Source organism: Schistocerca gregaria, chromosome 8 (genome assembly GCF_023897955.1).
Source record: "Schistocerca gregaria isolate iqSchGreg1 chromosome 8, iqSchGreg1.2, whole genome shotgun sequence".
NCBI classification, from domain to species: domain Eukaryota; kingdom Metazoa; phylum Arthropoda; class Insecta; order Orthoptera; family Acrididae; genus Schistocerca; species Schistocerca gregaria.
The window spans coordinates 222,935,825-222,960,485 of NC_064927.1; the positions used below are offsets into that span (position 1 = coordinate 222,935,825).

Sequence of the window (24,661 nt, forward strand, 5' to 3'; positions counted from 1 at the left end):
TCATCCACAGTTGTAACCTAAAACTGTAGAGATAATCTCAGTTCGCTAGTACGACCGTTCCTTCAAACATGCTGACATAATTGAAGGAGACTTTAATCAACCAGCAATAAACTGAGAAAACTACAATTATGTAGGTGGTGGACGTGACAAGACATAATGCGAAACATTACTAAACGCCTTCTCCGAAAACTCTCATAGAGGAAATATAACAGACCTAATGGCGACAAATAGACGTGACCTCTACGAGGATGTAAATGCTGAGACTCATATCTGTCACTATGAAGCAGTTGTAGCAATTACGATTACTAAAGTAGAAAGAGCAGCTAAAATGAGAGATTTACATGTTCAGTAAGCTAAATAGAGAAGCAGTTGTGTCATATCTCAAGAAGGGACTTAAAATACTTACATCTGACCAGGAACACGTAGGAGAACTGTGGCTCAAGTTTAAAAGAATAGTTGACCATGTATTAGATAAATATGTACCAAGAACAACAGTTAATGATGGAAGGGACCTTCCATGGTACACAGTCACTGCAAGGAAACTTCTAAAGAAACAGCGACTACAGCATAACAACAGTAAATGATGGGAGGGACCATCCATGGTACACAGTCATTGCAAAGAAACTTGTAAAGAAGCAGCCACTACAGCATAAAAGGTGTAAAACGAAACCTAAATGTATAGATAACTTCTTGATAAAACGCGTTTGGCTGTTAAGGTAGCAGTACATCAAGCCTCCAGTGCCTACCATAGTAGGATATTGTCGACAGACCTACCAAATAAATGCTATTCTAAAGTCAAGAAATGCTCGATCCATAGAATTCTGGTCCTGCGTGAAGGCTATCACAGGCATCAAAGCTAGCGTTGAGACACTCATGCACGAGACAGTAACTGAAATAGAGTATAGCAAAGCAAAAGCAGAAAAATCTACTTTTGTTCTCATATGTTTCTTTAGTAAGAAAGATACAGATGTACTACCCCAGATTACTTCTCGCTCCATTGCATTGATAGTTATATTGATATTAGAGTTGACAAACAGTTAAAATTAGACAAGTCCAATGCACCCAGTGCAGATTCTGTACAGAGTTAGCTTTCCTCTTAATATAACATATCGTACATCACTTGGAGATAAAAAAAAGTGCTCACTGACTGGGAGAAAGCACGGGTCACACCCGTCTGCAAGAAGAGTTGTAGAAGTGGTCCACAAAATTACCGCGTCATCTCACTGATGTCTATATGCTGTAGGGCCGAAGGACATTTTATGGACTCAATCAGAAGGACTTCCTCCATGTCAACCAGCAAGGATTCCGAGAACATCGATTATGCGAAACTTGGCTTGCGCTTTTTTCACATGACATGCTGAAATCCATAGATCAAGGCAGTCAGGTGGATGGAGCATTTCTTGGCTTCATAATAGCATTTTACTCGGTACCATACCAACAATTACTAACGAAATTACGATTATATGAGGTATCGAACAAAATTTGTTAGTGGGATGATTTCTTGGTGGGAAGAACACAGCATGTCAGCTTGGTTGGAGAGTCATAGACAGAAGTCGAAATAACTTCAGGTGTGGCCCAGCGAATGTGTTGTGATCTTTGTTGTTCGTATTGTATATAAATGATCTGGCAGAAAATATTAACAACAGTCTTAGACTTTTCACACAAACGATGGAGTAATCTATAATGACGTACTGTCTGAAAAGAACTGCACAAATATTCAGTCAGATCTGGATATGCTTGTAAACTTACTTAAAGATGGGCAACTTGCTATAAATGTTCTGAAATATAAAATTGTGCACTCCACAAAACGAAAAAACCACAGTAACCTACAATGATCCACAATTAAATCTGTCCGCTCTTTTAAATACATCAATAAGAATCTGTTGGGATATGGAATAGAATGATTACATAGACCCGATCGTAGCTACATGGGGCAGACTTCGGTTCATGGGCAAGATACAGGGAAAATGAGGTGATTCTACAGAGGAAGCTGCTTACAAATCGCTTGTGCACCCCATCTTATAATATTGTTAAATTGTGTGGGACCCCGATAGCCGCGCGGGATTAGTCGAGCGGTCTAGTGCGGCGCAGTAATGGACTGTGAGGTCCCGGCGGAGGTTCGAGTCCTCACTCGGGCATGGGTGTGTGTGTTTGTCCTTAGGATAATTAACGTTAAGTAGTGTGTAACCTTAGGGACTGATGACCTTAGCAGTTAAGTCCCATAAGATTTCACACACATTTGAACACTTTTTTTTTTTTTGACCTCGATAAGACTGACAGCGGATACGGAACGCATACAAAGAAGGGCAGAACGAACGGTGGCAGGTTTGTTTGATTAACTGGAGAGCGTCACAGAAAAGTTGAAAACTTGAATTGGCAGACTCCAAAAGATAATAGCAAATTGTGCCGCGGCAACCTACTTACAAAATTTCAAGAACCAATATTAAGGAAAGAATCTATAGACATTCTTCAGCCCCCTATATATCGCTCCCGTGGGGCCCGTGAAGACAAGATTGAACTAGTTACTGCAAGCAGAGAGGCATTTAAGCAGTAATTCTTCCCGCTCTGCAAGCGCGATTACAACGAGAAGAAACCATAATGTATGTACCCTCCGCCATGCACTTCGTGTATACAAAAATGTGACGCTTATTTTTTCCATGCGGAAGTCTGTGTGTGTATCAGAGTAATATCGACGAAGAGTACAAAAACAGAAGCCTTTACGGAATATAGATCAATTTCTTCTGAGTGGGCTCCACAGCCTCAATAACTGTAATGAAGGACGTCTACAGATACACTTAAGAACGTGGGATTCCCGAAACTAGTGGTGCATATTAAATAGTTTAAAACTCAGTCTGGTAGGATAAAGTCCTTCTTATCCTTTAATGAATGTTACGAGCATTGGCACAGGTAAAGAATTTAGACGGCAGCAAACATCGCTCCGCTTTTTCAGAAACTTTTCCTAAATTCCAGCCTCGTAACTTGTATAAATATTGGCTTTTTAGAGATGACATGTCAGAGGTATAAAGTAAATTCGTATGATCTGATTGGCTTTTTTCATCCGTCGCGCATACTGGCACCTTTCCTTCGCGAAGTGTCAGAGTTGTGTGTTTAACTGTATCTGATAAGTGCAGGTGGCAGCAGTATTTGTGTGTGTACTGTTATGTGTGTGTTGGATGATGATGAGAGAAGGGAACGGTTGAAGCCTGTTGTCACTCCTCTCGAACACAGTCGAGGGTGCCATCGAAGGACGGACCATCATGAGTCAATGTCACGTGTACTCCCTTCATGAGATACTGCAGAGAGGTTTGGAATTTAATCCAAGACATTGGCCCAAAGACTGGCGATCAGGGACTTTACGCCGTAAAGGCAAAAGGAAAGCAGTCAAAGCGCGGCGGGGGAGGGGGGGGGGGGGGGCTAACCACTATCCAGGCGGTCACGTACCCAAGTACTCGCCACACCATACCTTGTGATGTACCTCGTTGATGTGATGGGAAGCGTTGGATTCAACGAGGCATGACGGCATGGAAGTCAAATGTGATAGTTTAACTTCTAACATTAATTAATTTGAAACGGATTTTTAGAATTTAAGAAGAGCACTATTTGATACAATAGACTTCTGACTATGAGATACTGGATTGTTAACGACTCCTTACAGAAGCTTCACGTTTTGGGCTGAGGAAATGTGAGAATTGCGTCGGTGAGAGCTATAGCATTTGAAAATTTTTTGCTAATTTACGTTTGAAGTTATCTGAAGCTGTATATACTACGATAGTTAATACAACAGGCAGTTCCGCTGAAGAGTGATGGCCATCTCTAAAAAGGACGATAGCAGAAGTTGGACTGACAGATATAGACAGAAGGAAGGTAACTTCGACGAAATCTTAGGCAACAGAAGAAATATTTCAATGGATTGACGAAAAAAGGAAGTAGAAAAATGCGCAGGAAAAGACAGGAATACTGCAATATAAGTCATTTAGGAATGGAAGAAACATATAATGCAGGGAAGAATAGGCGAAATGGTTCCAGGAAAAACGCGAAGAAACTGAAAAGGAAATGGTCGTCGAAAGATCTAGATTAATATGCAAAATGTCTCTCGTAATAGTTGTCATAAGCATTTCCTCTTGTGATTCGGCAGATATTTGCTATTTCGTTTTTACAATGTGTAGTTGTGTCAGCCCAAAAAAGTACTGCTCATCCGTCTTTCATGTGACACGACGCCCAGTTAAAAAACAAATTTTTGAATGTGAAATTATACGTGTCCACTCAATAGAACGGTCCCAAATTAATCTAGTGTGATATTCGTTTTATCAATGTGTATTAACAAGGACAGTAAAAGACGAAGAATAACCAGTACTACAGCAGCGACAGAGCAGCGCCGCTGCTTGGCGGTAGCAGTCTGCGTGGTTCAGGGGGGAACAACTATCGCTGCTGAAATACTGTAATTCTTCGTATTTTACTGACTTTGATAATACATATCAGTAAAACAAGTATCGTACCATACTAATTTCGGACCGTTATATCGAACAGACACGTAAAATTCCGCCTTAAAAATAAGTTTGCTCGTGTCAGTAAACAGACAGACACTGAGCATCGCATGGAATACGGATGAGTAGAGCCCGGTTTGGGCTGACTTCAACTACACATTACAAAAACGAAATTTCAAATATCTGTCGAAATACAAGAGAAAATTGGACTGACGACTCTTAGGAGCGATACCTTGTATATAAAAGTCAAAGCAGCATTCGGTGAAATTAAAAGCAAAGTGGGGTCAAACATTAAGAGGAATAGATGTATTTCACTGTTAAACGCGGAGGAGAGAACTTTACATGGAAGAAATACATTTAAGGCCTCTACGAGGGGGAAGTATTGTGATGACGGGAAGAAGAAGAAATGGGAGTCGATATGGAAGACACAGGGGATTCAGCATTAGAGTCTGAGTTTAACAGAACTTTGGAAGACTTGCGATCAAATAAGACGGACGGCACAGATAGCATTCCTTCGGGATTTAAAAAATTATTTTTACAAGTGGCACACTCAACTACTATCCAAGTTGGTTTGTAGACTCTATTAGTTTGGAGACAAACTTTCGGAAAAATATCAACCATACAATCCTGAAGCTAGCAAGAGCAGGTAAGTGCGGAAACTACTACACAGTCAGATTAAGTGCTCAATCATTCAGGTTGATGGCAAGATTAATATGCACAAGACTGGAAAAGAAAATAGTGGGTCTGTTTGGTTTTAGGAAAGGTGAAACAACCAGAGAGACAGATCTGACGTTGCGCATAATAATGGAAGCAAGGCTTAAGAAAAAACAGGACACGTTCACACGATTCGTCGACATACAAAAAGGGTCCGATAATGTGTATTTGGTGTAACATGTTCTAAATTCTCATGGAAATAGGTGTAAGCAACAGAGAATGTCGGGTGATATAAAATTTGTACAAGAACCAAAAGGGAAGAACAACATTGCGACACCAAGAACGAATTGCTCGAATTACCATGGTATGTGACAGGGCTATAGTCTTTCGCATATACTTTTCAGTCACTACATAGAAGAAGCAATGACAAGAAATAAAAGAAAAGTTGAGGAGTGGTATTAAAACTCATAATGAAAAAAGTTCACCGATGAGATTCGCTGACGATATTGCCATCCACCGCGAAAGTGAGGAAGAACTGGAGGAACTGTTAAATGGAATGAAAGGTCTAATTAACAGACACTACGGAGAGTGAATCGAAGAAAAACGAAAGTATTTTTTGTTTTTTGCAATTTGTGGTAAATTCCTATGGGACCAAACTGCTAACGTCATCGGTCCCTAGGCTTACAAACTACTTAATCAACTTAAACTAACTTACGCTAGGGACAACACACACACACATGCCCGAGGGAGGACGGGAGCAGCCGCACGGACCGTAGCAAGGCGCCCTAGACCACGCGACACGAAAGTAATGAGTAGCAGAAATATTAAAATTGGGGACCAGGAAGTAGCCGAAGTTAAGGAACTATGCTAACTTGGAAGAAAGAAAAACACATGCTAGGTGAAACAAGGACATAAGTAGCAGACCAGTACCAGCAAAGGGGCATTCTTGGCCAAGAGAAGTCTACTAAACGCTAACATAGGCCTCGACTTGAGGAAATATTTACAGATAATTTACGTCTGGAGCACAAAAATGTATTATCAATCATGGACAGTACGAAAACCGGAGTTGAAGCGAATCTAAACGTTTGAGATGTGTTGTTACATAAAGATGTAGAAAATTATGTTGGCTAATAATATAGAAATGAGAAGATCCTTCGCAAACTCGGCGAAGAAAGGAACATATGGAAAACACAAGAATAAGGGATAGAATGAGAGGGCATGCGTTAGGATATTAGGGGTAACTTCAGTTAGTACTAAAGGAAGCTGTAGCTTCAGGGGAAGTCAGAGACTGGAATAGACACAAGAAATAATTCCGGACGTTGGGTGCATGTGTTCTGAGATGGAGAGTAGAGGAATTCGTGGTGAGCCGCACCAAACCAGTCAGAGGACTGATGGCTAAAAATATAAGAAATAATGTATGAAGCGGAACAGCTTTCAGTTTAATGGGTCTTAAGGCTTCAGCAGTCTTCGGTGGCTGCTTAATAAATGGTCATTTTAACAGGGCCGAAAGTTTATGTATACCATCACTGTGCGATTCCTTTATTTATAACGGTAAGCTTACATTGTACAGCCATGCACCGCAATTCATATTACGGTGTGTGGCGGAGGGTGCTCTGTTACTCCTATAACTTTCCTTTTTCCTGTGCCGTTTTCGATTGATGCCAGATTAGAGGGACAGTTGTTAATGCTCCGTATGAGCTTTCATTGCTCCGATTTTCCCTACGAGGTAATTTCAGGAAATATAGGTGGGAGAAAGCAGTGTGCTGCCTGATTCTTCTTGGAACGTTTACTCTCGGCATTTTAACGGTAAACCTCTCCGTCACGCACGCTGACTCTCTTCTACCGTCTGCCACTGGAGTTGATCGCGCTTACTAAACGAATCCGTGGTCAAACATGTCGCTCTTCTTTGGACCTTCTCTATCACACTATTAATCCTTCCTGGTGGCGCTCCCAGGCTAATGAGCACTGAAAAGAGTTCTTTAAGCTGCTTATCTTGAGGATAACTTTGTTTCTTCAGGATTCTCGTTTTGATTCTGTCCGGCATTTACTTCTTCTGCAACTATCTTTATGTGGTTTTTCCATTTTAAGTCGCTCTGGACCTCTGCTCTCAGAGTTTCTGCGATTATTGCTGCTTATAGCTATTAATCGACAATAGTGTAAGCGTACAACAAAGAATTTCTCCGCCTACTAATGCGCGTTACGGTACATGTATTTATGTTGAGCATCAAATATCAGTCCCTGCGCCAGGCGTCGGCTCTACGCATTTTTCCCCGTATTTCGTTACTCTTATCTAGCGTTGCAGTTACACTATACAGAACAGAGTCTCAGGGAGCTTTCGACGCTACTCACCATGACGGATAAAGGTCCTCTGACGCAGCCTTGGGGTACTCTCAAAATTGCTTTTATTTCTGACGATGCACTCGTTGATCAAGTTGAAATTCGTAGAGAGAAAGTACGCACACTTAAGTCCCTGTTAAGTCAATGATGTAAATAAGAATCCAACCAACAATTTGTCAGTAGGGTTCCCGCAATCCTGCGATGTGATTTGAGATACAGAACTGATTGTCACCCGTGAGTTGTTACCAGGTAAGTGAATTTCCGAACTGCCTACTCGGAGATAGCTACATAATGTTCCCACCCCTCCCCTCTACTTCCTGGAAGATTGTGCGTAGGTTTATGTGATCTCATTATGACGGGGTCCCGTTAATCCTTCCTGGCTGTGTTACGGACCACCTCAAGGCACATTTTGGGCAATTATGGATTACTCGTGGTGCTCATTTTCAGATATGACGCCGTCTGAACTTCTTCCTGGAGTCGTCTGACGAGTTTCGTTTACGAGGTTTCAGTTAATATTCGATTGTACTTGGTTGGTAGAACGTGTGCATCTCACAAAGTGGCACAGCGTGCGGGAGCCACCGTCTTCATGATTCGTCGTCTTTCTGGCAGTCAGTATTCTAAACAGCTGCTTTAAAAAGGCAGTTCTTAAGAAACAAAAGAGTTGAACAGTGCTATGACAAAAGTGAACGATGTTTTCTCCGAGATATTGTATCATTCACGAAATTTGTTTAGTTAGTTCTATTTACTGTTCTTATACAAATGCAGTAAGTCAGAACTTAATAGGTAGTTAAAGGAGTTTATTTTTAATACCAGTAACAATACCAGGAACTACATGTCCAATACCTCACTATCCAATCAGCTGTACTGGAGTAAAAGTATGCTTGTTGCTCATGTTCAACAATTACAGGGTGTCCGAAAATTCCCATTACATACTTCTGGGACGAATAGACGTGAGCGACTACATAATATTTTGAATAGGAACCCATGCCTGGAAACGTATCGTTTCCGTTCTACGACGGTTTCAATTCAGATGTTTAACTCATCCACTTCTGCTTGAGGAATTGAATTAGGCGCCGGCCGTGGTGACCGAGCGGTTCTAGTTGTTTCAGTCCGGAACCACCCGGCTGCTACGGTCACAGGTTCGAATCAGGCATCGGGCATGGATGTGTGTGATGTCTTTAGTTTAGTTAGGTTTACATAGTTCTAAGCCTAGGGGACTAATGACCTCAGATGTTAAGTACCATAGTGCTTAGAGCCAGCTGAATTAGGCAAAACGCAGTACAATTGTTAGGTAACAATTCGCAAGGATGGGGCTAGCTTATGGAAGACACTCCTCAGCTCTGAAGTCCAAGATATCGGCCGAGCTGAAGAAATCAGGTTTTGACCAATGTATACTGCCAGTAATAACTTGTGGCTGTGAAACATAGATATTAAATTGCCTGAAAAATAATAGTAGTCCAAAGACGAATAAGAAGATCATTGTTGGACTACACAAAGAAAGACAGAAAGAAAGCAGTTGATACCAGGCACACAACAAAGCTGAATGACATAATGGAAAGAGTGGCTGGCTCTAAACACTATGAGACTTAACATCTGAGGTTATCAGTCCCCTAGACTTAGAACTACTTAAACCCAACTAACTTAAGGACATAACACACATCCATGTCCGAGGCAGGATTCGAACCTCCAACCGTAGCAGCCGCGTGGTTCCGGACTGAAGCGCCTAAAACCACTCGGCCACGGTGGCCAGCTACTGGAAAGAGTGAATACCTTGAAATGACAGTGGGCTGGTGATGTCGCTCGAAGAAAATGCGGCAGGTGGTCAAAACAAATACTAGATTGGAGCCCAATTTATCAAAAAAGGCGAAAGAGAAGATCACCGGACAGATAGGATAGAGACTTTAAAAAGACAGCCGGACTGAACTGGCAACGGGAAGCTCAAGATCGACAGAAATGGAAGAACCTGCAGATCCTATGTTGCACGCCGACCAAAGAGGCCACATCACCAAGTGATCGCATTTACTGCTGCTGCTGATGAAACATCATTACGAATCATCCGTTTATCATTTAAGTACATTTGTTTGAATTTAATCTTATACGTGTTTACATTATAAAAAAAAAAAAAACAAGCATACTGTACGTACAGAACACTACTGATGCACTACAACAGTGGCTCGATGTGGCGTTCACCAGAGTTGTTAGACATTGCAAGCCTACCTGCGAAGCATGTTTTGGTTCTCAATACCCATCCCACCTGGTGCCTCTTCAGTTTCTAGTGCAGCGGCCAGAACTCGTGCCAGCAGATCTTCCTTTGTCTTTACAGGAGTCTTGTAAATTAAACTTTGCATAAAATCCTACAAAAATAATTCCATTAGGAGTCAAACCCGCCGATCGCGGCGGCCACGCGGTTGGGCCACCTCGTCTGTCGAGATGTCTCCGAACTGCACGTGAGAAGTGAAATGGTGCACCAACATGCAGAAACCACGTTTCTTGACGGGCATTCAGTGGCACGCCAATCTGTCTATCCTATAGGGCGCAAGGACGAGCAACTCTGAAATTTTTCTCTTTCCTTCATCAGATGTGACCGAGTTATACATCCGAATTGAAAGCGTCTGTTGTTTCCGGACATAGTTTCCTCCCATGTACAAATCCTAGAAGTTTGTAACGGGAACTTCCGAACACCCTGTATAAAAGGAATCACAGGTTGCAAATATCCCGCTTGTGTCATCACGAAATCAATTTTTATGTGTTATATCTCGCCTATGTCTTCTAAAGCAAAAGACCATTGCCTAACCAGTTAGGAAAAATAAACCAAAGACGAATGGATAGGCTTTCACATTGGACTACTATTGATTACGATTCGTATAACTCGGTCTTCTGATTCATGTTAGCACTGTTATGTACGAGAGAGTTAAGTTATAATCTGTCTACGAGCTTTAAAATTATTGTTCATCTGTCGGCGTTAATATCAATTGCTTGATTCCGGTTAAAAACCAAAATTTTCATTTCGGTTTAGGGTGTTTTACCTTTAACGACAGAAGTGATCACTATTTAAGCTATTTTGTACTGAAATTAAAAAAGATGATGTGACTCATCGCTACGAAGTGAGACTGTTTTAAGCACGCACAAGCAATTATAGGAGAAAAATTTAGCTGAGTCCAACTTGTTATGTGACATAGATGAGAATAAAAAGCATATTTAACAATCTCATTACGATTCTACTCCTGGGCACAAGTAACTGTTAGCAATGAGCAAATGACTCCCTACGGTTCAACAGTCCGTGTCTATCTACATTAAAAGAGTTCGTGAGTAATTCAGTGGAGCGGTATCCTATACTGAATGGCATGAGTTGGTACGAACACAATACAAGGAGGCAATACTCCAGTTTTAACTTTTCCCTTAAAATCGCTAAACTGTACAGGAACAATCTGAAAGGCTTGTAACGCTGTTGCAGAGCAGGCCGTGCTGAGAAGTAAATATTTTGAAAAATTTCGATACGTTCCGCGGTTTCCAGGTTAACTAGCGTTGAAGTTAGCCAATCAGGCCGTTGCGCGCGCAAATTCAAACGGTCCGCCAGAGACGGTGTCGCCAAACGTGTGCTTCGTCCGGTTTCCTAAAACCGAACAAGTGAGCGGTACAAAAACTGGACATGGGTCGGCAGTAGCCATCGAACCCGAGTCACAGGCTGAGCACTCTTGTTCGCTATCATCTGTACTATGAGAATAGCTGAGTTTGTTGTGTCTGGTGGGCCGCTTGAATTTTCGCACGCAACGGCCTGATTGGCTAACTTCAATGCTAATTAATTCGGAAACTGTGCAACGTATCATGGGTTTTTCTTAACAATTATTTCTCAGCACAACCTACCCTGCAGCACTTTTACAAGCTTTTTTGCCTGTTTCTGACCATCCCGTAATCGCAGTTTCTAATTTCAGCACAAAAAAACTTGCTTATTCTGCGGATCGTTGGCCCCAGAGACGACCAAATGAAATACACAAAAGTAAACTACATTTCCCACGTCATAGTTTTCTTTACAACCGAGTTCAAACATGGGAATAAGAGCTGTAATAAGTTTACTAGCACATTGCGTAATAATCGCTTTAGGTGCAGCGCAGTGCTTCGGCCTCGTAATGACACACCGCCTGTAGGTTTGTGAGCGCAAGAAAGCCTCGTATCTTGCTGACGATGTGGGAAGGCAGAGATGCAGGCGGGTGGGGGGGGGGGGGAGGGGGGCGGTGAAATAAGTAAGGGAAAGTCTGCATCGCGTGGCGTTAAAAAGCGTCACCTGTCGGATACAATCTGTACCACGGACTAGACCGCCTAGAATAGAATTGCCAACCCTACAGAACATAGTACGTCACGTATCATTATCCTCAAACGAAAGTTACAATTATTCACAAACACAAGTCTGTGTTAATAACACGTGCTACTTGAAACGAGAGTCTAGAACGAAGAGAAGTACTGCTGAGTTGAAACGTAGAGTTATGTAATGTGTTGTGCCTGGAGACCTTAGTAATGAGGATATAATTAATGAAAAACAAGCGTCTGGTGTGCAGTTTCTATTGAGCACATTTCTTTCTAGCATATGCTTCTCTCACGAGAGTATGTTTTTAATAATTTATTTTCGATTGGAAACTTGTTCATACGCTTCCAAAACAGTTACTGACAGAGATTAAAATCTCTCTCTCTCTTTTTTACACACAAGCACTCGCTCACTCGCTCTCTTAATCGTTGGTAAGACAGGTGGCAGAATGTGGTTCACTGGAAGAACACTTTGAAAATCCGGTCAATCTACACAGGGGACTGCTTACGAACCATCTGTGCGTCCCAACTTAGAATATAGCTCAAACGTATGGGAACCACACCAAATAGGACTAAAAGGGAATATACAAAAGAACCAGCAGGAACAGTCAGAGTTATTTGATCCACGGAAGAATGCCATGGAAATGTTGACAGGCGATTAAAAATTGTCAGCTACTCCACGAAAGCCCACTTACAAAGTTTCAAGGACCAGAATTCGGTGAGGAATATACACTCTAAGAAATAATAAATAAAATTAAACGACGTACCACGAAGGAGTTATCCGAATGGGACAGAAATCGGTAGGTGTGATGTACATGTACAAACGAACAAATAACTGCAATTTCAGAACTGGACGATTTTTTTCAAGAGAAAGAGATTCACAAATTGAGCACATCAGTAACGCGTTGGTCTACCTCTGGCTCTTATGTAGTTATTCGGCTTGTCGTCGATTGTCTTTCTGAGGGATATCGTGCCAGATTCAGTCCAACTGACGCGTTAGACCGTCAATCCCGAGATGGTTCGAGGGCCCTGCCCATAATGCTCCAAACGTTCTCAGCTGTGGAGAGATCCGGCGACCTTGCTGGCACAAGAAACTCCAGCTTTCTGCCCTCGGAAATCAGAACTGTGCAACATAAAAACGAGGTAGGGAGCTTTAATTTGTTGTCTATGAAGATTTTTTGCTGCTCAAACTCAACAACAGTTGAAAGCAAGAAAGGTGGTCTCAGATGCTGTCTCCATTAAAAATTATTCATTTTTGTGGCCATAGTGACGTAACTGTTTTAAAATTATTGAAGGTCTTTCTGGTAGTTGCACACACGGATTTCAGATACCTTAAGCTATCTACCTTAAAATACTGTACGTACAATTCATTACCCTTCGTAAATCACTATCAGATCTGGAACGCAACTTTGTTGATGAAATAACAGCGACTTATGAAAACGAAAGATCAAGAAAAATATATGTCGAATAAAAAGGCTTTATTGTAAGACTAAACTTCGCGAGTCCGTAGCAGTGTACAATAAATGTCAGTCGCCTCATGCCCAAATAATCCGAGCATATTTCGTAAACAGACGCTATATCGGTGGCTCTGTGCAATTCCAATAAAGCTGACGCTTTTTACAAGTCGAACTCTGTTTCCTACCGGGACTAATTGTAATAGAAGTGCCCAGATTAAAATCCCTCGGTTATTACGCAACTGCCAGGTCTCTTTTGTTGCACCAGAGGTGATACTGAGGTGTAATTCTTTTGTTTGAAAAGTCTTACTGCTATCAGGAGCAGATAATTTTACTTAAAACGTACGATCGAGACGTCGGATTACAACGTGACGCTACAAATAACAAAGTCAATTTAACTCCTAACGATCAGAGCTGGAACGCAGCTCGAGTTATAGTTTCTGAAATATTATAGTGGTTTTAGAAAGGACTTATCAGGCCCTGAACAGATTCTTAACCTCCCGGTACTAACCGAGGTTCCTAATCTATGAAAGACTGTGATATAGTTTTCACTGACTTCCAGAAGGCCAATGATTCGGTAGCCAGTCTAAGTCTGTGGAAGGAATCTGGAAGACCGCGGACAAGGCCTAAAAATGTCGTAAAAGGCACTTAGATGAACAATACGTCAAAGTTCATGTTTCTAAGAGAACCAAAGGGACACGTCAGTGTTAAAACGGGAGTCAGATAAGGCGATGGGTTATTTCCCATACTCTTCAGTTTTGCGTTATAAAAGATCGTCAATGACTGGAGAAAGAAGTTTTATAGAAAAAAAGCCAAAGAATGTACTCTGATTCAGATAACCTGAAGTTAGACTCGATATGAATTAAATAGTCTTTACGGATGATTCGGGGAGTTTTACGAACAAGCGGGGAAAATAGACCTCAAAATTTCAACCGGAAAAATAGAATGCTTGACTAACATTGAGGATCTACATCTACATCCATACTCCGCAAGCCACCTGAAGGTGTGTGGCGGAGGGTACCCTGAGTACCTCTATCCCAGTCTCGTATTGTTCGTGGAAAGAAGGATTGTCGGTATGCTTCTGTGTGGGCTCTAATCTCTCTGATTTTATCCTCATGGTCTCTTCGCGAGATATACGTAGGAGGGAGCAATATACTGCTTGACTCTTCGGTGAAGGTATGTTCTCGAAACTTTAACAAAAGCCCGTACCGAGCTACTGACCGTCTCTCCTGCAGAGTCTTCCACTGGAGATAATCTGTCATCTCCGTAACGCTTTCGCGATTACTAAATGAACGAAGCGCGCTGCTCTCCGTTGTATCTTCTCTGTCTCTTCTATCAACCATATCTGGTACGGATCCCACACTGCTGAGCAGTAATTAAGCAGTGGGCGAACAAGCGTACTGTAACTGTAACCTACTTCCTTTGTTTTCGGATTGCATTTCCTTACGATTCTTCCAATAAATCTCAGTCTGGCATCTGCTTTACCGACGATCAACTTTATATGATAATTCCATTTCAAATCACCCCTAATGCGTACTCCCAGATAATTTATGGAATTAACTGCTTCCAGTTGCTGACCTGCTATTTTGTAGGTAAATGATAAGGGATCTATCTTTCTATGCAAGACCAAGATAAAAACCACGAAAGGCAATATTCAAAGACATATATATGAAGACTATTGCCTTAGGGGAACACCACCTTACAAAGGCTCGAAAGAGTCGATACGTCTATCATTAGGAGCCTAGATACGATCCAATTGTAACACGAGAGGATTCTGTACGTATCGGCAGCACTGAGCTCCAAGAACAAGACTTCGAGAAGCGAACTTAAAAAGCCCGAACGAATTCCGAGATTTTGGGGTCCATTAACAAAAATAAAAACGGAAAAAAGCATGGAAGCACAGGAATAACGAGGAACTGCAAAACAAAGTGGGAAAGGTAAAGGAAACCATAATGAAAAGAAGACTGATTTGCGTAGGTCACGGACGACAGCAGGCTAACAAAAATGATCCCGCCACAAATTTGGAAACGCAAAAGCAATTCCAAGTGTCACGAAAAAGTGATTGAATATTTAACTCTTTCAAAGCAGATGGTGCAACGTGTGAGCTATCATTCCTTCTTGCTTAAATGCGTGATGGTGCAATAAACATACCACTTAACTGTGAAATTGTGTTTCATCCAGCATGGAAGTATATCTGCTGAATCGCCCATTGTATGCAATGTGGTAGTTCCCTCTAAGGCCGAGAGGTGTTAAAAGCAGCGGTGCTCCGAACAGTCCGTCTGTGGCGATTGTTATTTCCCTCGGTGAGCCCAGTGTACCTGGTATCCGCCCATGCTACCGAGTGCTTACTTGCTTCCGCTTTATATGATACATTTATGATTCAGCTCTTCATTACACCTGAGATAATGACTTTTTACATATCCAGAATCACTGCAGAATTCACGGATCTTAAATATATTGTACAGAAGACAACCATTTTCTGAATAACTCAAGAGTTCAAAATATGTGCCACCATGCATCGTTCGCTGACTGCATTGGATACTTCGTGGAACATCGAGCAATGTTACAAATTTCGTGAAATGTTTGTGTAGTAAAATTCCATGAGATGCTTTAACGAATTTCATGTACGTACTTTGAGACGTTATCTTACACTTCAGTATAAAATGAATCGCTGTGTGGAAGAATTGAAAGGTAATGAGATAATGGCACTACTCAATTCTGGAACACTTTCAGACATTGATCAAAGGAAATCAGCATAGGAAACTGACAGGAAGAGTCGGAAATGGTGACCTTGTATCTTATCGTACTTTATTCATCCAAGTATCGTAAATGCCTGTGTGCTTCACAAGGAACTGAAGCTTGAAACAATGAAGAACTTTCGGAGGGAAGTGTCCATAAGTCTGGCAAGCGCCTGAGCAATCCAGTGTAGATTTGCAAAAGGAAGTCTTGTGTGCCCAAAAGTTAAGACAAGAAAGTTCAGCACTCGACGATAATGTGCAAATTCCAGTACTGAGGAAAAGCACATAAGAACCGAACAGATGTGATGCGGCTGCCGGCACCTCTCTGTTTAGGAAAAAAACAAGTCTTGCTTCCAAGACTACCACACTACTTGAAGTGTTCCATGTGGGAGGTTCCTCATTCTTGCAAGAACAAATACTTCAACACTTCCACGTAACTTGAGGAGTAGTAGGACACATGATGTGCCACCATTGTTTTCGAAAACTGTTCTGAGAAGCATCATACTATTAATGTTCTTATTTTGGTTTAATTATATAACATTTCACAATTTTTTATTAAATTGTTCAACAGATAAAGGTCTTACGCAGAAAGGGTGGAAATTGGCCACACATCCCTTTGTATGAAAGAAATAACAATGAGGTGACAAAAGCCATGAGATAGCGATATGTACATATACAGACGGCGGTAGTATCGCGGAGCTGTCATTTGTACTCTGGCGATTCATGTGAAAAGGCTTTCAGTGTGATTATAGCCTCACGATGGGAGCTAACAGACTTTGAAGGCGGAATGGTAGTTGGTGCTAGATGCATGGGACACTCCATTTCGGAAATTGTTGCGAAATTCAGTATTCTGAGATCCAAAGTGACAAGATTGTGCCGAGAATACAAAATTTCAGGCGTTACCTCTACCACGGACAACGCAGTGGCCATGGTCTTCACTTAATGACCGAGAGCAGCAGCGTTTGTGTAGTGTTGTCAGTGCTAATAGACAAGCAATTCAGCACGAAGTAACCGCAGATATCAATGTGGGAACTACGAACGTCTCCGTTAGGACAAGGATGCGAAATTTGACGTTAATGACCTATGGCAGCAGGCGACCGACACGTGTGCCTTTACTAACAGCACATTGCTTGCAGCGCCTCTCCTGGACTCGTGACCATATTGGTTGCACTCTAAGCGGTCGCTTAGTCAGGTGAGCTCCGGTTTCAGTTGGTATGAGCTGATGGTAGGGCTCGAGTGTGGCTCAGACCCCACGGAACCATGAACCCAGTTGTCAACAAGGTCCTGTGCAATGTAGTGGCGACTCCATGATGATATAGGCTGTGTTTACGTGGAACTCCTCTGATCCACCTGAAACAATCACTGACTAGAAATGGTTATCTTCGGCTACTTGGAGACCATTTGCAACCACTCACGGAATTCATATTTCTAAACAGCAATGCGCCACGTCACCAGGCCACAGTAGTACGCAATTGGTTTGAAGAACATTCTGGACAATTCGAGCGAATAATGTGGCCACCCAGATCGCCCGACATGAATCCCATTGGATATCAGTGGGACATTGTCGTGAGGTGAGTTCGTGTACAAAATCACGCGCCGGCAACACTTCCGCAATTATGGACGGCAGTAGGGGCGGCATGGTTCAATATTTTGCAGGGGACTTCCAGCGACTTGTTGAGTCCATGCCACGTCGAATTGCTGCACTAAACTGGGCAAAATGTGGTCCGACACGATATTTGGAGGTAACCAATGACACTTATCACCTCATTGTAATGCTGATAGGGTCACAGAAAGAGATGGAGTGAAGCGCAGGAAGAACTACATCAAGCCTGTCGACCGACAGCAGTGGACCGAACACAGATGCAATGCTCACGTCAAGAGAATCACGGAGGTGGGAGCAAGAACATGAAAACGCCGTTGGAAACCGAAGTCAACCTGACTCAAAGAAGCATTAACGATGTATCTGTCCGAAGATTGGACCGAACACTATAATGCTTTACTAGAAACAATTTAACTGGATGTCTTCCTCGGAGAACTACCGCAATCAACACCGCACAGAGATTAGCATTTTGTCCGAACCACGGGGTCTTCGGTATTCTTCACTATCCTGCCTCAAAACTGCGTTCTTGAAATTTCCATTCAGTTTAACTTGTTTCATATCAAACATCTCTAACTTCGATTGATGTCCGAATGGCTAAGATGATTACTTTATCAACCGAAGTTAACACACTGGAATACTGCGGAACATAAGGGACCTCTTTCGTTGGTGATTACAGTTTGTATGATTCAAATGTAGTTAATGGTCATTTTATCCAAATAAACACAGGAACAACGTCATTTGAACTGTTGAAAAAAATGCTTGTTTCGAACATGGAAAAAAATCTTTCCTCTTAGCGTCACCAGAACAAATATCACGTTCTCTATCTTTTATCAAAACGCATCTGAATTGTAGCTTTTTGTATTCAGCCAGTGCGAAGTGCACCCCACTTGCAATCAATACATGCTCTTTCCTACAAGAAAAAGCATTCTCAAAAGAATGGCAACTACGTCAGGCTTTTTCCACTGCTCCTTCAACATGTTCTTGAATACGATTGTGAAAGGGTCCAGAGCATTTCAAATTCCAATAAAAAGTTTCCAACGTAGTTAGATCATCAGCTTTCAAATGGAAAAATGTCATCTTATGTATCCCTAACGGTACGACTCGTTCATGATTTGTCAATCGATGGTAACAGTCCTTCAGCATGCTGATACTGCATGACCTGATGTTTACTCCAATTTGCACTGCATCAGTGTGTTGCAACACTACGGATTACTGAGAATCCATAAAAAGTACTGAGCCGAAAAGTTGTTTACGCCAGATTGAGGGCAGCTGTTTGTAACAGTTCACTAAACTTTAAGCTGCATGATTTACTTCGTGTTCATCATTTCTGGATCCGAAATACAAATGCGTGAAATGCGAAGACTGTTCTCTTAGCTTCATTTTTCTGTTACCGCTCCGTTGACAGCACCTAATCATATAATTATAGCGGTTTACTTCATGAAATTCACTGCATAACGAGAATTAAACTTTTACTCTAAACATCGGAAATGCAGAAGAATGGGATACAAGAGATCCTAGATTTATCCAGAACAGATAGTAAACTAGCAAGAGCTAGAGGTCAGAAAAAATGGATACAGCAGTCTTAAAAATAACAACAAGAGACAGGCCGATAAATGCAAGTATTTTCAAGATTTTCAGATCAGAGAGCAAGCGTATCTCATATTATCGTCAAAGCATCCAAGGCCCAATGATCAAGAACATCGCTCTACAATAGATGAAATATGCTTTGAGATCGTTATCCCATTTGTGTACCTCATACTTGAGTAGTTTAGTACTGAAGTAGACGAATAATTCATCAACATCAAGTAGTAAAACAACAACAAATTTTGTACGTTGGAACTACGCTTGGCGATTACATCAAAGCCGTAGATACAGCGTAACGCCAAGAAGGTAGAATTTGCGACTGACATACACTAATACCAATGTTTGCCATCCACTGATAGATTCGAGAATTTGGTACTTAGTGAACATGATAATTCCTGTGTACAAATAGTTCATCAGGCACACGCAAAGGCTCCCAAATAGGGAATGAACTGTTGCACACGGTACATGTAACATTTCAAAAATAATACGAACAATCGATGTCTTGTTTCTACGGATACAAAATAATTTGTTTCTTTCTTTATGTCTTGATTGAATTTTGTTTTACATTAAAAGTGAGAATTTAATTTTAGGGCACAAAACTCACTAACGTGCTATACGCAGACCAACGGGTTTATGACAGCTACATAAACAGTTCAGTACTATTCCACACAAAAAGAAGAATGTAAGGACGCTGATACCTGAGCAGTAACTTCAAATGAAATTTTTATTTACGAATGGTCATGGAGCTACGATTAAGTAATAAAAGTTTATCGAAATTAAACTATCTACGCTGCAGAAAATACAACAGTTTAAGTGTAATATTTTCAAAATTATGTTAATTAAAAGTTGTTTAACACCACAAGGCATCCAACGTGATTTACTGCTAGAGAAAATGTTTTATTTTTCCCTCAGTCCATAATTGAAATTGAATCAATATACTCTCGTCATTTCACAAAATCATCTGTTTGTAGCTACATAAAGGAATTAAGTTGCACCAGTGTGAAGAATAACTATGACAAACTACCATGCCAGCTATATACATCTACATACCTGACCACAAAAATGAAGACTTTCAACACATTCAAGGAAAATATCAACCAAACGCACAAAGTTACAGACGGCACAATGTTGCACTAAGATATAACAATATATAAAATACCTTTGATAGTGCAATTTGTACTGGTGTTCGAGCTTTCAAACTTACCGCTACAGCTGAACGAACCGTACAACAGATTTGCAAGTACTACACGTTGTCACAGATATTAACACACTGGAACAACGTTTTTGTATAGCATATTAACAATATCTGTGCTGAGAAACTGCATCACTTTCACTGACCTTTCCTACAGATGCACATTCCCATTTTGTCGTGTAGATGCTACTGCCCGTCAAGATAAAAAAATAATCGTTGGAAAAAATAAACCACTCTCGCTCGACGTTGTTTATTCCTTTACTGTCTCACTGCGTTTTATTTTAAGTTTACGTAGTACTACGTAACATTACGCTGGCTCGCCGTAGGAACAAAAAAGCACACTCCATTCACGAGCGCAGGCGGCGAGCGTAAAATCGACCTAGAGCAGGGAGCACGCCGAGCCGACTGCGGGCAAGGCACAACTGTGAGTCAGCCAGCGTGCTTCCCATCCCCTACCCTCCGCCGCTGCCACCCGGACCAGTGACGTTAAATATCTCCTGCTCCTCCTATGCTGAAAACACCCCTCCACCGCTACGCAGCTGACAGCGTAGCGCTTTCCATTTCTTTCAGGTCGGGCGCGAAGCTTTAAATGACAGCTCACGTGAACGAAGAAGAGGCTGAATTTAAGAGACTCTGATATCAAAAAACACCGGGAAAAGATTTTTTTTGCATTCTTTTTCGGAATGTTCGATTCTCTAGTATAGTCATCTGCGCGTATGTAACGAATAATTTCGCAGAGAAATTTCAGATATCTTCGTCGTACGTGGAACTCATAACTTTGCCATTCACTAAAGTAAACAGATTCTCCAATTTTTACGAGTGAGAATTACCTTATGACTAGAGATTTAGAATCCGCACACTCCGCGCGTCTTCTTTGTTGTACCCTAACGGCTTGCTGCTAGCATCTTGTTTGCAAAACACCGGGCCTGATCGTGGCGTCTCCCGTAAGAGTGCAGCACAAGCGCGTAGTTCAAGATGCCACTACCAGGAAGCTCTGCGTGTATGCGCGGCAGTGGAAACAAAACGGACATAATTTTGTTCTCTCGTATATAAACGTAAATTTTCATTTACGGACAAAGATGTTCATTACTATGAGAGACAAGAATCATTGTTACTGGATTGATAAGCCAATAGTGTACTAAATGTTCCTCATAATGCAATGTATAATTGCTTATGACGCTACTTTGTTGTGGCATTGCTCTGCATGTCTGCTAGGTGAACACAGTAATGTTGCATGGGTGCTTGGACAGCTAGTGAACTAATTAGCATGTTAACTCTTAGATCCTTGACGAACATAAAATCTTGTAAAGTAATGGCTCTGAAATGTTTTGAAAAGTACTAAAAACATTCCTCATATATGATGTATTTTATTTTAATACGCCGACTTGTTGAGCCAGAACTTAAATATATAAAAAAATCATGCAGTATTAGCATAGTTATATGTTAACCTCCATTATGACATATTTACGTAGAAAGGTGTGTGATAAAAATATCATAAAATATTATGTTCAGGAACGCTCAGGAATATTAAAAAGAGGAAATCAAGAAACTATACAAATTACCTGCAAATATAATTTTGAGCTGTTGCATTTGACATTGTGCAATACTTCTTCACAAATGACACCAAACAGAAAAAATGTGCAAATTCCATGAAACGTAGGTTTTCTATCCGTACTGTTTTTCCGTAACAATAAGCGGTAACAATACACTGTGAGCAAAGACATTAGTGACGAAATACATTAAACAGTTTTGATACCTGTATTTTTCTATCGTGTTTATTTTTATGTGTCTTTGATGAAATTAGCACACTATTAAAAGTAAGTTTACTTATTTATTTATATATTTATTTGTATTCAGTGACATACGAATGCGCTAATAACATTTCTGTTGAAGCACAATTTATATGCTAGTGTATATCAACAGTAGTTCCACTTTTCGTTGGAAGATTTGAAATCAAAACTTGAGCTGTAGATGTAATTAAGAACGTATGTAATAGCGCAATAGTGCGAGCGATAAACTAAAGCTAAAGTTCTCAGTTGTGTAAATTGTGAGGACATATGCCTTGATAAACCATAATTCAGGTGCAAAATTTCAAGCCACTTAGTATACAAACTGGCAATGCACTAAGAGGCTGAACTAAAAGTTAGCAATATTGTTATTTTTCTCGCATTGTCGATACCCCTCGTCAGTAGGATAAGCCTTTAATCATGTGAGTTCTACAAAAGAATAAAAAACTTTCATCACCGCGCAAAACAGTGCGCATTTCCTTATCAGCTTGATAGTTGCGAATATATGCGCCTACAGAGCTATTATGTAAAGCTGTTGGGCTTAACAAGTGTACCTCACTTTCCCAACGTCTATGTTGCATTTTATCAATGTATCCAACAAATTAGATAACAGAATCAGCAGAGAGCTGTGGATTTATGTGGAGAAATGAAGTGAAGAAAAAGCAAAGAATGGAAACGGAATATTTCAGGTCCAACGAATCGCTCGGAATATTGAAATAGTTTGAGATACCTTTTCATCCCGACATGGAGTTCTGTTCACTATATTTAAATATTTTATGTGTTCCATGTTTTTCTTACTGCAGAAAACATTTGGAGCCAAACGAAGTAAAACATTTTTATTAACATTTCTGTAGATTTTATTAGGCTATAATTTGTTATGTTGTTCAATATGATCAGTAAAAAAAAAAAAAAATTATATCTACATGTGTTGTTCATTGTACTTGTAGGGTCAATGTATGAAGCCTCATAATGCAAAGTTCTGATGTATAGAACACTATTTAAGGGTCGTTGCTTGGTTTTACCTCTGTAAATCACATTATACTCAATACCCCTTCCTGAGCGGAGTGAACAGAACAGAACTTGTTTTTTGCTCACTGCTGTTGCTATGACTTTAAAGCTGGGTTTGGTTAATAGTGTTTCTGTATGGTTTTTGTGCATTAGGGACCAAATTAGGGTCTACTGAGTTTATAGTGTGACTGAGTAATTTCCACAGTGTAGAAGCAGTAAAATCATCATTTCAAGTACAGACCCAACAGAGAAAAACTTTGATGAGCTATTGATTGTTATGATGCTTGGTACCCACTGAAGCATTTATCAACGAGTTTTATCACATCATGTTGGTACACAACAATTAAAATGAGAATATTGGTTGTCATTACAGATAGCAGTTTGATGTATTATTAAAACCATTCATAACTGATATTTTTTCTTGGACTTGAATTAATCACTGCATTTAGTTTAATGAAATTAGGGACCAAAAGTGATCAATTATGAATTTTGATGAAACAGTTCATTTATGTTGCTTAATAAACTAAATAAAAATAATTGTCTCTAGAGATCCAGAATTTAAGAAAACATGTTGCCATTGTTGTTAGTCTTGAATGCATAATAATAATTAGTTGACCCAACACTTTGTCTCTTTCACCGTCAATTATAATTATTATTGTATCAATTGAGAAGATACTTGCATTAAGGTTGTGATTTGGTTGTTAGCCAGAAAAATAGAGTGAGAGTACTGTTTTTGTAGTAGGCCTACTAAAACACCAAGATGATCCTTTTTATGGATTTGCTTACGTCGTCTGTGTGTGTGTGTGTGTGTGTGTGTGTGTGTGTGTGTGTGTGTGTGTGTGTGTCCTGCTTATAATGATTAAATGGAAAATCTCATAGATGTGTGTATTGTTCAGTTATTAATGCCACACTATTGTAATTATAGTGTAAATACTGGTCATTGAACAAGAGGTTCACCTCAGCAGTTTATTTCCATTATGAATTAAGTTATGTTGCTTCTCAACTCCTAGATGATGCGTGAGCAGAGGTCATCAGCCTGTTGGATGATTTTTATGTACCAGACAAAGTTCTTTGTCAGATAAACAGCACCCATGCGCATACACACATCCATATGGCTATCTCTCTCGTATGCTTCAATAACACTTGTGAACTGTGCTGTAGCAGCCTGTGTACCTCTTCTGGCCAGAAGCCAAATTGTTGATCAAGAAGAAGATTATATTTGTGTATGTAATTCAGTAGTCTGCTTTCATGATTGTTTTCATTATTTTTATTTATTTATTTTCTTTTGATCCAACATCAAGTGACTACAAAAAAGAATTTTTGGTCCAGTCTTCTGGATAAGTCAGAGTCTTACTTACTAGAGTTACATATTATTGGCTGGCACTTTTATCTACACAACCTTTTCTAAATTTAGTTGAGAGAACAGAGTTACATATATGGACTATACATACAAAAATTGTTATTGCCATACTTAGATTAAGGAATCTACAGTTTATGACACAGTATTCATATATAACATTCAAA

The 24,661-nt window shown here is 40.5% G+C and overlaps 1 protein-coding gene across 8 annotated transcripts in view; it reads right to left on the reverse strand.

Moving 5' to 3' along the window:
- Positions 1-22,110, reverse strand: part of LOC126285408 (DNA N6-methyl adenine demethylase) — a 452,634-nt gene extending 430,524 nt beyond the window's left edge. For 7 of the 8 annotated variants that reach the window (XM_049984764.1, XM_049984761.1, XM_049984760.1 and 4 more), the window contains exon 1: positions 20,489-21,160. The gene's annotated coding sequence lies outside the window, so the exon portion shown is untranslated. The other variant, XM_049984759.1, reaches the window with a different exon arrangement.
- Positions 22,111-24,661: the final 2,551 nt, after the last annotated feature.